The sequence below is a fragment of the Ambystoma mexicanum genome (genome assembly GCF_040938575.1).
Source record: "Ambystoma mexicanum isolate Mex_15411 chromosome 12 unlocalized genomic scaffold, UKY_AmexF1_1 Mex_chr12_unloc.2, whole genome shotgun sequence".
Lineage (NCBI taxonomy): Eukaryota > Metazoa > Chordata > Amphibia > Caudata > Ambystomatidae > Ambystoma > Ambystoma mexicanum.
Window position 1 is genome coordinate 1,073,992 of NW_027182323.1, and position 13,672 is coordinate 1,087,663.

At 49.2% G+C, this 13,672-nt stretch overlaps 2 non-coding genes across 2 annotated transcripts; both read right to left on the reverse strand.

Moving 5' to 3' along the window:
- Window positions 1-7,124: 7,124 nt before the first annotated feature.
- TRNAQ-UUG (transfer RNA glutamine (anticodon UUG)) lies at window positions 7,125-7,196 on the reverse strand. Its single transcript has one exon. It is a non-coding gene; the product is annotated as a tRNA-Gln (tRNA).
- Window positions 7,197-11,740: 4,544 nt separating this feature from the next.
- On the reverse strand, window positions 11,741-11,812 carry TRNAA-UGC (transfer RNA alanine (anticodon UGC)). The gene has a single exon. It is a non-coding gene; the product is annotated as a tRNA-Ala (tRNA).
- Window positions 11,813-13,672: the final 1,860 nt, after the last annotated feature.

The following is a 13,672-nucleotide window of genomic DNA, read 5'->3' on the forward strand; positions in this document are numbered from 1 at the left end:
TGGGTGGAAAGGGCATGATCGCAAAATATAGAAACAATTTTCTCACGTATGGGGGAAGTAGCCCCCTAATCAATCAACTAGACCAGGAAGGTGACTGAATTTAACAGCAACTAATAGAGTAAACTAGCAACAGTGGATGAGCGCTGCGGAGAGAAATTGAACCAGAGAGGCGTTCAGTGATAACTACGAGAGTCTCCCATGGGATTATAAGGCCAGCCCTAAGGACCAGAACATACATGTCATAGACCGAAAAACTCGAGTAGGCGGAAGACAGCCCCTTCTCACGCTCATCCACCGGGTAGACATTTCTGTACCAAGTCGGAGTCCCAAATCATGAACAATCAGCCAATAAACATAACATTGACAATGTGTGTTTCAAAAGGGGGTCAGCCGGGGAAATGTTCATCGATAAATCTGGAGGCCTCCTCAGGGATTGTGAAGAAGTAGACCTGGTTGGAATGTTCAATGCTCAATTTAGCGGGGTATAACATGGAGTATTTGACCTGCAGGTCTCGAAGCCTCCTCTTTATTGCCAGGAAGGTTTTGCGTTCACGTTGGACTGCCACCGAGAAATCAGGATATAGATGGATCCTGGCAGCGCCCAGAATGAGTTCACCCTTGGCTCTAGCCGGCCTGAGCAGGGCGTCACGGTCACGGAAGTTTAGAACTCTACCTATAATGGGTCGTAGTGGTGCACCCGGTCTGGGCTTTGCAGTGAGGGCACGGTGGGCTCTCTCGATCGCGAACTATGGGGAGAGTTTTGGAGTCTAACAATTTTAGTAGAGTGCACTCTACGTAATCCTCCATGGGTACCTTTATGCCATCTTCGGGTACTCCGATAATGCGGAGGTTGTTACGTCTCGAGCGTGATTCGAGGTCCTCGTTCTTTTTCTCAACCTCGGCGACACGGCCAGAAAGTGTGGAGACCTCCGCCCTTAGAGAGCTCAAGTTATCCTTGGTGGTACTCACTCGTGTCTCGATCTCGGCAACCCGGCCGTCGGTCCTCTCCATATGAGCCTTGATAGAGGATATAGTGCCATTCATGTCGTCAAGCTCTCTGTGGAGCGTGGTGAACACCTCCCGGATGTATTCCATCATTTTTTGAGCGTCTGCTGGGTCCGAGGTCGAGGGGTTAGATGGTTCCTACCCGGACACCTCCCCCACCGGCCCCAACGGGGTTTTTGTGAAAATGTTAATCGAGCATTGCTTCTTTCCAGCTCCCTTGGTCATGGCACCAGGCGGAGGGTGGGCCCGAAGGCCTGGGCGGGCGGCAGGAGTGTCGAGGCAGGTCGGGAGGCAGAGGGCAGGACACAGAGGATGGTCGGACAGGCTATTCAGAGCATTCGGGCGCCCAGAGGACGACAGGGTTGAAGTGGAAAGTAGTGCTGTAATAGGATGTGGAGTGTCTGGTCACCACTGCCCGCCAGTTCGCAGGACCGGGGGGGATCTCCCGGGCCGGCAGTGGTATGAGGGCACTGAGTGGTCAGTGAGTGGATCCCCTGGTGTCGACCGCCCCGAAGATCACGGGTGAAGGCCAAGAACCGGAGATCAGTGTGCCGTGACAGGGGTGGAAGTAGGAGCAGCTATGGGCACTGATGTGGTTGAGCAAACTGGGGAGTCCACTTCCTGTGTCGGAGGAGAGGTCCGCCAAGGCTCCCAGCAAGGCAGTGGTGGACCACAGAGGGGTTAGCAGGACGCCCACGGCCAGGCAGCGAGGAGACAGTCACTGCAGGGGTCTTCGATCCCAGTATATCCAAGTAAAGCAGAGGGTCCAGTCACTGCGCGCCGCGGTAGGGGGGACCAGCCTGGTGCACCACTAACCATGGTCTGTGTGGCCCAGGGGCCAGGTGTCCCAGCTGATATATGTGGCGCAATGAGCAGGAGGTGTATCACCACGGCGAATACCCCATGCAGGCACTACGGTGGAGAGCAGTAGGATCCACACCAAGAGAAGAGGTCCCAATCCAAGGGCCAGCAGCGGGCAGCGTGTGCCAACACCTAAGTGGTGCACGGGTTAATAGATGACGGCGCCCGAGGAGTCTGTGTCCCCCCCGACAGGGCCCACCAGGTCGCGTTAGGAGCGGGGGCCCTGTGCGTCTGGCAGGGTAGCAGGGCAGCGGAGCGTGACGACAGCCACAGTGGGTCCCGGCACAGAAGGTCCAGGTTCCGGTCGTGAGTCCAGGGAGGGAGGCGACGCGTGCCAGCGCCGGCAGCACTACAGTGCGGATGGGCAGAGTGTCTGGTGGGACCCGAAGGGACTCACCGCAGTAGCCAGGAGCGGGAGCGTCCCGCAATCCGGTCCCAGAACAGGAAGCCTCCTCTCCGGATCCACAAGAGGCACTGATAGGCAGCACGCCGCCCTGGGAGAGGCGGCGGAGCAACAGCTCTACATTTGGGGTTGCACCCCGGGGTCCAGTCAGGGGGCTGGTGTCTGCGCACAGGCCGCAACGGTTCCTCGAGGAGGCGGGAGAAGGTGACGCCGCACCGCACAGTGCCCCTCCCCCTAGTAGGCCCCGGATCCTCAGAGTCAAGCCAAATGACTCTGGAGCAGAGGAGCGGGGCAGAACGGCGCCAGCTCCCGGCCCAATTTCAAAGCACTGGATCTCTGCGATAGGGTTGATTCAGGATGCGGGGTTCGAGCAGCACACGCCCGGGTCCTGCAGCAATTTAATAGGGTGGCTGGCCCAGGTTTTAATAGGGCACCAAAGGAGGATTCAAACAGGAAGGCGCCTCACGAAGAGGAGTTCACAATCAGGCGGCCATCTTCTATGAGAGCTACAGCGCCCCCCTCCCCAACCAAGTTATCTGAGTTGTGATGCGATAGAGATGCACAGAGGGATACAGAGAAAAAAAAGATTTCAGTACAGGGAGACAGGATTCAGAATGAGAAGGCAAAAGAGTGGGGACATAATTGAAGAATGCATGAGGAAATAAAGTGGACTGAACTGGAAAACAAAAGGGATTTATACTGAATGGTAAGTGTTATTACTTGGCTAGACTAGCTAATTTGGTTGCATCCTGCCTGAAGCTATTTTCTGACATGGCATTGCATTTTTACTGGCATCAAGGGTAAATTAAAGCCAGTATGATGAGCGTTCCTATATCGCTATACTGGCATATATGGGTGCAGCCAGTCGTGACATGTTTTCTTATTGTGGCATGGCATTTTTACTGACAACGTCAGCAGGACTATGTTCTTATGTATGGATACTGGCATATAAGGGCAAACCACATCAAGGATAGTGGCCCATCACAGCCTCTGAGCGACTAGATCTCATTGCAGTACACTTGCTGTGGAAGCAGACACATGCATGTATGTACGCATGTACAAATGCGTAGACTGTGGCTAGTGTCTGCACTTTGCACAACCACATACACACTCTAATTTCACTTTCTTCTATCATTGGGCTTTGGTAGCTCTGCACTAGTGGTGGAGTTATGAGCTATTAATCCGCGGATTTATGTGCCTCTATTGCTCTTCTTAAGTACTCCTCCACTTATCGATGCTCCATGGAATGTGTCCCTGTTGAGTCTAGCATGATCTCTAGATTAAAAACTGTTACATAGTACCCACTGAACCCTTGCTTTTCAGCTCTTTTGTCTCATCACAAGTATAATCATCCAACCGATTCTTGAGGCCCTGCTTCGCTGTAGCTGTTCCAGGAGACACCTGGTCCTTTGCAAAAGAATAGTGCAAAAACCGTACAGAAACATCTGACCTCTTGAAGACTGGTGTGCACCTTACTTCCTCCCACTTTCCGGCAGGAGATTTATTTATTGATTACGGTAGCGCCACCCACGCTGCAGCATCGCGCTCTCCCTCTGTAAGGCGGCAGAGGTCCCTTAGCATCTACTCTCTTCTTGGGGCACATTTCTTCTGACCGGCGGCGGATGCCGCCTCTTCTGCCTTTTAGTTTTGCAGCGGATGCTGCTTCATGCGTGTTCTGGTTTGGAGCTGCTATCGCGGAGCTGGGCACTTTCTCCCTCGGCGGGAGCAGGCAACACACTAGATGGCCGATGCCGCAGTGCTGCAGGCTGACCCGCACTCCGGCTGCACAAGCACCCTCTTCACACAGGGCTGCGGCCAGGGAGGTTCTGCCGGTGGGTCACTGGGCATCCACTCTCTCCTTTTCTTGTGGCAGTGGGTGCTGCTTCCTTTTCTTTCTCCTGCGGGCAACAGATTGTGCTGCAGGGTCCGTCTTCCTCGTCGCCATTGGTGGGGGGCGACAGTGGACACACGGCCAGCATCACAAGTGCTGGGGGTGCCAGCATCTTGGTAGATTGCCGGGATCACCCAGACTTTCTGTTGTTGCAGGACAGGATCCCAATGGCCCATGGGGACATGGGCCTGGGCGCACTGTGGATGCCGGGAGCATCCTGGATGGAGGGTGGCCTGGGTGGACCCAGGGCACCATGCTGAACTGGGGGGCCCCTATGGGACTCCCGAGAATGGGAACTTACCACCGTTGCTGGCACCCGTAATATCCCGGTAACACACGGATTTCAGGCACCGGTAATGGTAAGGTGAGTTTGCTGGTAGCCGGCCGGTGGCTCAGGCGGGTTACCGGCCAACTCATAATGAGGCCCAATGTCTTTTGGACTGACATACTCCTGCCCGTATTGGAAGTGAAAGAGCTTGAGGGACTGGTTAATCTTCTTTATGGCCAAAGCTGTCTGAACTGGTCAGGGTGCGGAGTAACAGCTCTCCTCTAGCCCTACACCAGCTTAGGTTTCCTAGGAGTCAGCCGTTAGTAAAACTCTATGTATGGAGCCACTGGTGATGATGGTTGACCAGCTGGGATTCTTCATGAAGCAGTGTGTGCAAGATGCCCATATTTATCTAATGGTGTCAACCGAGGAGAGCATCCGGCAGCTCAAACAACCCTCCCAGAACATTAGAGACTGGAAGAGGACAAACGCAGCCCCTCCAAGACTCAGTTCTTGTTCTATCCCTTAGCTCTGCCTGGGAGAGTTCACTTTACATATTGTTTCTGCGCCAATATATTCTACAGTTAAGTCCTGGGCTTCTTTGTGTTCCCAGACTGTCCCTTGCAAAACATGTTGTATTCACTATCTGATCTGATGAACAAAATCTACAGCTACTGAAATGTATGGCACCTCTTTGCCTAAAGATGGTTTTAGGACAGTAGTTCAGGAACTGGTGTGATTAAGAGTGGACTGTATGAATTATCTTCTGTATTTCCACGCAAAGTCAAATCTGGCACCCATAAGGCGGTCTAACATACTGAAGCCCTGCTTGTATATGCATTAAGGATGTTAGGTCAAATTTCTCCTGATCACTGCGTCACAATGGGGGGCAAGCAACATGATAAAAAAGGCTCTATATTGTTTTAAAAACTGTTTACAACTGTTCAGCCCGGTGTTTCTATCTATTTGGATTAATTCATATTATATGTAATCAGGTCATCTAGAAGAAAAACGTTGATTCTCTATTAAAAACAAACATTAAAAAGTGGATCCTTTCCTTTTCTAAGGGGGCTTGTGCAGTGTGGAACGCATCTGAACCTGTGCTGTGCACTATTACCGTGCACTCTGAATTCTCGTCCACCATGTTTTAAAAGACTTTTTGAGGAGTGCTCCTGTAGCTTGAATTGCAATTGGATGTTTTGGATTTATTAAGAAATTACTGTATTTGTGATTATTTAGTACGTGTATGTTGCAGTTCTCTATTTCTCTGGAAATTGCCCTCTGGTTCCTTTTGGGCGGGAAAAGTGTTCACAATACTAAATAACAATAATAAAGACAATTCCCTTGCATAAGATTGCTCAGGCCTGCTGTGGCCAGCACACAGCCATACTGCCCAGGCACCCTCTTGCAACCAACTCGTTAAAATGCCATTATCGGTCACAGGTTGATACATCTGTAGGGTTGGTCACAATATGCACAACCAGAAATACACTTCACACACGCATGCTCAAGCCCTCTAACGATATTCATTTTCTCTGAGACAAGTGATGACATTCAACCAATGGCGTTCCTGGGCTGCTGAGTTACTGGGGTGCCTTCTGGCTGCTCTGTGGTAATTGCATCGGCAGAGCCCCAAACCAACACATGGCAGAGGACACCTGGGAGACAGTCACACAGCTGTCTATTGAGTCTATGTGATGCTGGAAGCTCAAACAGGATGCATGTCTTTAAAGCACCGCATCCACGTGCTTCTCTCTGTCTTCCTCTAGCACGTGCACTGCTGTGCTATAGCCGCCATCCTCTGGGCTGCGCCCCCTGTGTCATACTGGGCCCCCTATGTGTCGTCCTCTTTGGGTGTGTGATTCAAATTCATGTGGCTCTCTGGGCATTGCATTTTTCAGGGAAAACAATATCTCTTCTCTTGCTGATAAATCGTTCAGGTGTGTGGCGCATGGTATGAGGTGCATAGGTGGTGGTAGTGATCTAATACAGGGACACTCACCTGTGCCAGGTGCGGGCACAGGTGGTTGATGCAGCACTGGAGACAGATCCACGTTTACAAAGGTTTTTGGATTGATTTGGGGCACTCAAAATGAAACAATACATTCCTTTAAAACTTCAAAAGATGGGGAGTGTCCATGGAGTAAGACATATATATTAACGGGATCTTGGTCGCAAGTTTAATCCAGTGTACAATGATCTGGCTGACTTCACTGGCATGGAAGGAACCAGCTGGCTTAAATGTTACTATGTTGATATGCTGTGCTTCAGCACCCCCTTCCATGCGCTATCATAATAATGGGAAAGAAAAGCACACGTACAGTCCCGTTTCCGCAGTGTAGTGGTTATCACGTTCGCCTCACACGCGAAAGGTCTCCGGTTCGAAACCGGGCGGAAACACTTTTAGCGAAAGCCTCTTTAATCCTCACTTTTCATCTTCCATAGTGAAGTCCATATGCACAACGTGATATGAACGAACACTATTTTAAAAACTATTTAGTAGCAAAATCAATACAGATTACATTTTTTATAGTGATAGTATGTAAAGAACACGGAACAAAATAAAGTCAGACGAAACTAAGACCGACTTTCGTTCATGATGTATTCGAATTGTAAATACTAGGAGCGGGAATGAATGAAATAAAGGGAAATAAAATTGAGATTCCGAAAAGTGTCTCATTTCAGTGAAAAATGTCAGGTTCCACCGAGATTTGAACTCGGATCGCTGGATTCAAAGTCCAGAGTGCTAACCATTACACCATGGAACCATACACCCTATGCCACGGTACTCCTGATTTTTAGCTAAGCACAGGTGCCCTGAAATCTGCAGTACTACGAGATTTATGATAGCCTAATACACCCTTTCCCGATATCAGTAATTCTTCATCATTGGGACTTTGTATTATACTTATGTCTTTGTAAAGAGCTTGTCACGGAGAATGAGTACCTCAGGGAGCACTGAGCAGAGGTTGAAACCCCTTAACATATGCACCTTACCATCTCACCTGCATGGGATTTCATGACTCTTTCTTGCCTTTGGACCACTCATAGAATACAGGCCTGGAAAATTATGTTAATTCCCCATTGCCGTCATGATGCCATTCTGGAAAATGACTTGAAATGGCTGTTGCATTGGGCTCTGTTCAGAAAAGACTCTTGGGTTTTCTCCTCAATTACCATATCTCCAAGTGAGATTAGGCAATTTAGTATCTAGCACAGTCTCTGAACATTTCGAATTTTACAGCTTGTGAAAGATTGATATGATTGTATGAGTGTGGATTATACACAACAGTATGATGTGTTGGCCTTACTACAATGAAATAGGAATAATGTAAGGAATAGTTGAAAAGACTCTTGCTGGGGTGGACTGGGTTGTTGGCTCTTCTGCCGAGTACACCAGGCTGCCCCAGTGCCCACCCATTGGTCTAGCACAAAGGCAATCTCACTAGAACCCATTGCTTGGTTCAAAACGGAGTGAAGATCCCAGGCACGTACCCCATATGTTTCAGTAAAGAGCCAGCCTCCCTTTGAACCATGCCTGCTGAGCCTCCTTAAAGCCCCACATCTTGTTCCAGTAGAGATTCAGTATTCTTGGGACACCCCCACCCCCTTGCCCAGCTGCCAAGTTTTCAGTCTATGTATGTGTGACATTTACATATTTGGAATGTACTTAACTGTTGGGGGGCCGCAGGTGGACACACTGCCGGCCTCTCACGTGCTGGGGGAGCCAGCACCTTGGTAGTTTGCCAGGATCACCCGAACTTACTATTGTTGCAGGCCGGGACCATGATGGCCCATGGGGACATGGGCTTGAGGTGCCGGGGGCACTGTGGATGCCGGGAGCATCCTGGGTGGAGGGTGGCCTAGGCGGACCCAGGGCACCATGCTGATGCAGGAGGCCCAGACCAGCGAGACCTGCCGGACCGTGATCACATGGTGTGGGCCTGCAGGCCAGGGCTGGGGACTGGCAGCTGAAAATATTTAACTGTTTCCAAAATCCAGGTCTCACTCCTGCAACCTTCCTGAACCTCCCGCTCAGGACGAATTGTGTATCTCTGGTTTTGGGCTGTGGGGAGTGACATTATCTAATTCTTTTCACCAGCCGGGGCTGGAAACTGCAAACGGGGGCTGCTCTTTTTCCAGCCCTATGTGTCCACCTGCCGTGTTAGGCTAAACACGGGGCTAATTGCTCATGGTCATTTCCTCTGTAAAGAGGATGTTTCTCTGCTCGATCGTTGGTGTGACATCCATCGCTGACAAGACATAAACAAAATGGCCCCCGGGTCTCTGAAGTCACCTGGAAGGTGTGAAGAAGACCTTGCCCTTCCAATCGTGAGTCCCTCTCCCTCGGGACAGCCACCCCTTCCTGTCCTGCTGCCTTTCTCCACCTGGGTTACCTTTGCTTTGTGACCCTTGTGTTTGCCGCCCTGTGAATTGGAGTTGGAGGGGCCTTGGCCCTCCACCATGTTATTGCCTGGTGCCCTCATGCCCCCCTTTCAGGGTGGGTGTGCCATCTCTCTAACATATGACGTCGGGTGCTGCTATGCCCTCATCCCGAGCTTTAACCTGCTGTTGGCCTGGCATTTATCCTCGCCTGAAGCCCATAACAAATTAAGCCCAGGCATAATTATTTACAAAATATTAATATTCAACATGCAAGTCCACACAGACGATCAGTAGCGTACGTGCTTCAACACTTCTGTCCTCCAGCACCCAGCTCATTCTAATGCCATCAGCTCTCTTTTCAACATTGTACTACTTTTGACTGGCCGCAACGGCCAGAAGGGGTTGTCGCCCCTTCGCTGCCCCCATCCTCCTCCTCTTTGCTTCTTCTTTTTTTCTTTTAATAAAACCATGCTCTCTCAATCCGTCGTTAAAATTCAATAATATGTCTGAGCCCACCTGAGATAGGTCAACCCCATCTTTATCGTAGTATCCTGGTACACCCCAATTCATTAGGCCATCCCTAAACATTGAGAAACATGCTCCCCTGCAAAACTTTGTCATGTCCATATTCCATTTTTTCTGGCACTTCTCCACAGCCATGTGTGAATTTGCACCCCTCCATATTTATCTGGGCACGATTCTGGCCATATGAGTCCACAAGCGCCCCCTTCCTCGCTCAATGCCCAGAACGTGGCGCACATTTCCTTAAGCAGCTGCCTTCTTCCCAGCTGTGCCACATCGTTCCCCCCCAGATGGGTTATTATTGTCTCTGGGGGTCACTCTTCACCCAGTAGCGGCTCTCTGACCTCCACCCGGCAATCCATGTGGGACCTTGTCCCAGGAAGCTCTTCTTATTATGCCTCTGAAGATGTTAACACCTCCCATCAGCGTACTGGAACTCTCTACCGGGAGGTCCCCTGCGAAAGAGTGTTTCACCGGCAGCCCTGATATGACAAAGCCACTGTCACATTAGGGTGTCGATCACCAGAGTCATTTTGAAGCATGCAGACATGGATAGTGGGTGCAGTTAGAGTACCACGAGATCAGGCTTAGGTCAAGAGAGGGGTTTTACTGTTTTGGATTCTGTCAGGCCTCCCTACGCATCCTTCCCTCTCCCCACTCTCTGCAGACACAGGCACTCTATATATGACATTGGAAGACAAGGTACACATGTCATAGCAGCCTGGATTGGACACTGACTACATTCTTGTTTTGGGCCAATCTGCTGTAGAATGTTGCCTTTATAAAGGCAGGAAATGTGGTCCTCAGTTGATTCATCTTTGGATTCTCAGAAGAAGGAGAGGAAGGATTCATTGGAAATGTGTTGGGAATGGTTAGTTTATACCAAAGTTCTCTGCCGTAGAGCTGAAGACAGAAGGCTTCAGGGCAGAGGCAAGCTCTACTCTCTAACCCACCCAAGGGCACATTTGGGGTGACCAGCTTGCGCAATCTAGCCAATCATTTTTGAAAAGTCTGCACTGTACCATTTGAGCACTTCGAGCGGACTCAACCTGTCTCAGCGCCCATGATCTCGTGGGACCACCAATTGAAACGGCTTGACACTGACTCGATCCAGAAAGAGCTCCAATAAGCCTGACTCGATGCTGCTGAGCCCCAATCACAATAGACATGCGCATTTGAAGAATCTTTGTCCCCCTTGTCTGCCTCGGCACCTCAGTAACTTTTAAGCCACCTTTCTTAGCCATTTAAAAGACATATCCTTGAACATTGAAATGTGCTGCTAAAATCATTGGCCAGCACCCCTGTCTTCACACTGAATGCCCCTTTATTCCCATAGTGTGTATTCTCTCCGTTTCCTTTAGAGAGGTGGGTCTTTATTGTTTTTAATTTGTTGTATGCACTGTACGTATTTCCTAAAGTTCCTGTTTTTGTAGAACCTTGGTTGGGCATTTATTCATGTTGGTACCACCATACTATTGGTGTTTGTGTGCAAATGTAACAGCTCAAACGCCTCAGAAAGAATTTAGACTGCCCTTTGCCACAGTTACCAAAAGAGGCATAGGGGGTATACCTGTCGGGTGTGTCGGCTTCCCCTTTATGACTGCGCTCATTGCTGGTTTAGTAGCAGTCTGGGGCTGAGTAGGTGTTTTGGACACTACTCACCCCTGTGCTCCTACAGAGCAATAGTCATTTCGTCACCCCGAATGTAAAATTTTCTGTTATGCCCCAGCAAGGTTTGTGCCATACAAAACACAATACATACATGCAATAAAACATGCCTGTGCTATGCTATAAGATCCTTGTGCACTGCCACAGTGAGGCGTTATGTATTGCCGTATGCTGAAATGAATGTACTACTGCTTGCAGACGGCGGCGAATCAAGTGCACAGTTTTACTTTGACTATGTACATGTTAAGAGCGTTGAAACAAAGTTTAAAAAAAACACATCAACGAATAGGTTATGATAATTTACAGCTATTTTTAAAGAAAACATTTAATGAATTCTATTTTTCCCTTTTAAAGAACTCCTTCGAGGCACTTCAGAGAAGTCACGTGGAATGTTTGCCTGCCCAATCCTGCCTGCTGCTGCTGCTTCCCATGATCACTTTGTTCTATGCTATCTATATTTGTCAGTCACCATCTCTCCAGGGGTTTTGTTTACTGTGAACCCCATTCGCGGTATTGCTGAGGCAGCTCCGGCTGTTTGTTGTCTAGACAGGGCCCCAGTCTGGTAATGTGAACTAGTCACAAGAAGGATAGTCTTGAAACGTGAGCGACGGAATATGTTCAATGTAGTGAGATGCGACATAAAATTATAGTCCTCTTTACCAGAAACCCAAAGAGGATGTAACAGTATATCCTTTAAATGTTGGCGTTCATGCGTACCCCAAAAAATATATGCACCTGGAGATGCCGGGGATTGAACCCGGGGCCTCATACATGCAAAGCATGCGCTCTACCACTGAGCTACATCCCCTCACGTAAAACACACCATCGTAATATCTGTGCCGTCCGACCCTCGGCCCAGTAATTCTGCAAATGAAATCTAGTTTGTAGAAAAGGTTCGGCAGTGAAATCGAAAGTGATAATCGATGCAGGACCGAGATTGTTTCTGCTATAGGGACTGCTGGTGGCTGTGCTACATCCCTTTACGATAACGTTCCACTAATGTTAGAGTCGGCACGGAGTTTTTTGTATGTGGGAACTGTTTTCATTCTCTATCTCTGTTCTACTTTGGGATGTTTCCTCTTTCGCCTCGCCACAGAAATCAGAAGGAATGTGTCAGGCTTTCGTTTGCCACCACATTCTCATCACCTGGTATAGAGCGAACTTCCCACAATCTTTCTTCTGTTTTATCTCTGTCCGCAGAATATCGATTTTCAGGGATTACAGCTGGCTTCACTAGCAGGAATATGTGTCACTGGTGTTGTGCCACAGAGGGCCGATCCAATAGCAAAGCACCACCACGTGACTGCTTGGCACCATGTGCTGCTGCTTTTAAACAAGCACTGGCAATGCCAACAGTTTGGACTTTTATCTAGGCCTGGGAAAGGCACTTGCCAGGCACCACCCTAGTGGTATTAACTGGCCACTGATGGTACCAGCAGCAAAATGGTGTGTGTACCTGGGTATCTAATAATAGTGCCGGCAAACGTCTAATACTTAAATCTTAAAACACAAGCCATCACAGTAGGCTTTGTCAATGCATGTTTTTATCAAGACTTCAGTGAAGGACACGCATGGTGCTTGTGAATGTAGACTTGGTTACGACATTTTAATTACACCGGTGGCACTTTACTCCTGCAATTAAGACATTAGCCCTCAGAAGACTGCTTTGAAAAAACACTGGCAGACATTTCGAGTGCAAAGCTAGATGGTAAGTCTTGATTAAAGTTAACTCAAAGAGTTCCCATAATTAGGAGTTTTGGGTCTGGAGGGGCAGGACTGGGTGGGAATGGCCACATGGCCATGGCAGTCAATGGGTGGGCAAATAACTAAACAACACTTACAAGCTTTGGTTCCCTCCTCAGATGCCTTTTTCCCCGATCTGGACTCTAATGCAATAGTTTCAGCATATAGGTGGGTGCCACCTAATAGCCCAAAGTAATAAAGGATCTAGGTGGCAACAGTGTCTGCCTCTCAGTGCTGGCACACTTAGGTGAGTGAGGGGAGGTGGCAGGCCCGTCTAGGGTCTGCCGCTGCCCACATCCTCTTCCTCTCTGTCCCATCCACCAAGTTATCTTTTTTTTATTTATTTTTTTACTTTTATTTATTTAGCTTGGCAGCACAGGAACAGGTGAGCTACATACAGGACAAGTATAATCAGAGCAATGCAGGTAATACAAACATATAAAGCAAATTCAAAACCAGTTTGTGCACATGTGGCAGACATCCAAGGTGGGTGTGGGGGCAGTGAGTGAACAATTCCGGAGGTTGTGCGGGAATAGCAGGGGGAGAGGACTGGAGATGTAGAGTCCGAGGCAGAATCAATGGGAGCCATGTATGAACGAAACCTTGACCAAACATCTCTGGGTCTTTAGTGGGTTGGCTGTTGTATAGCCCAGGATTCTTCGGTGTCCGATGCCCATGTGACCGCCCTGAGCCACTGTGCATGGGTGGGTGTGGTAGGCCGAAGCCAGCAGAGTAAAATAGAGCGTACAGCAAGTGGCATGCAAAGTCCAGCCAGGTTTTTGGAATCTCAGCGGAGCTCAGAAAAGTCATGGAAAAGACAACTCATTGGGGATAGGGTAATAGGGTGATCGAGGATAGCTGACATAGTAGCACATACTGCGCTCCAAAATTGAGTGAGACGGGGGCAGGACCAAATCATGTGGAT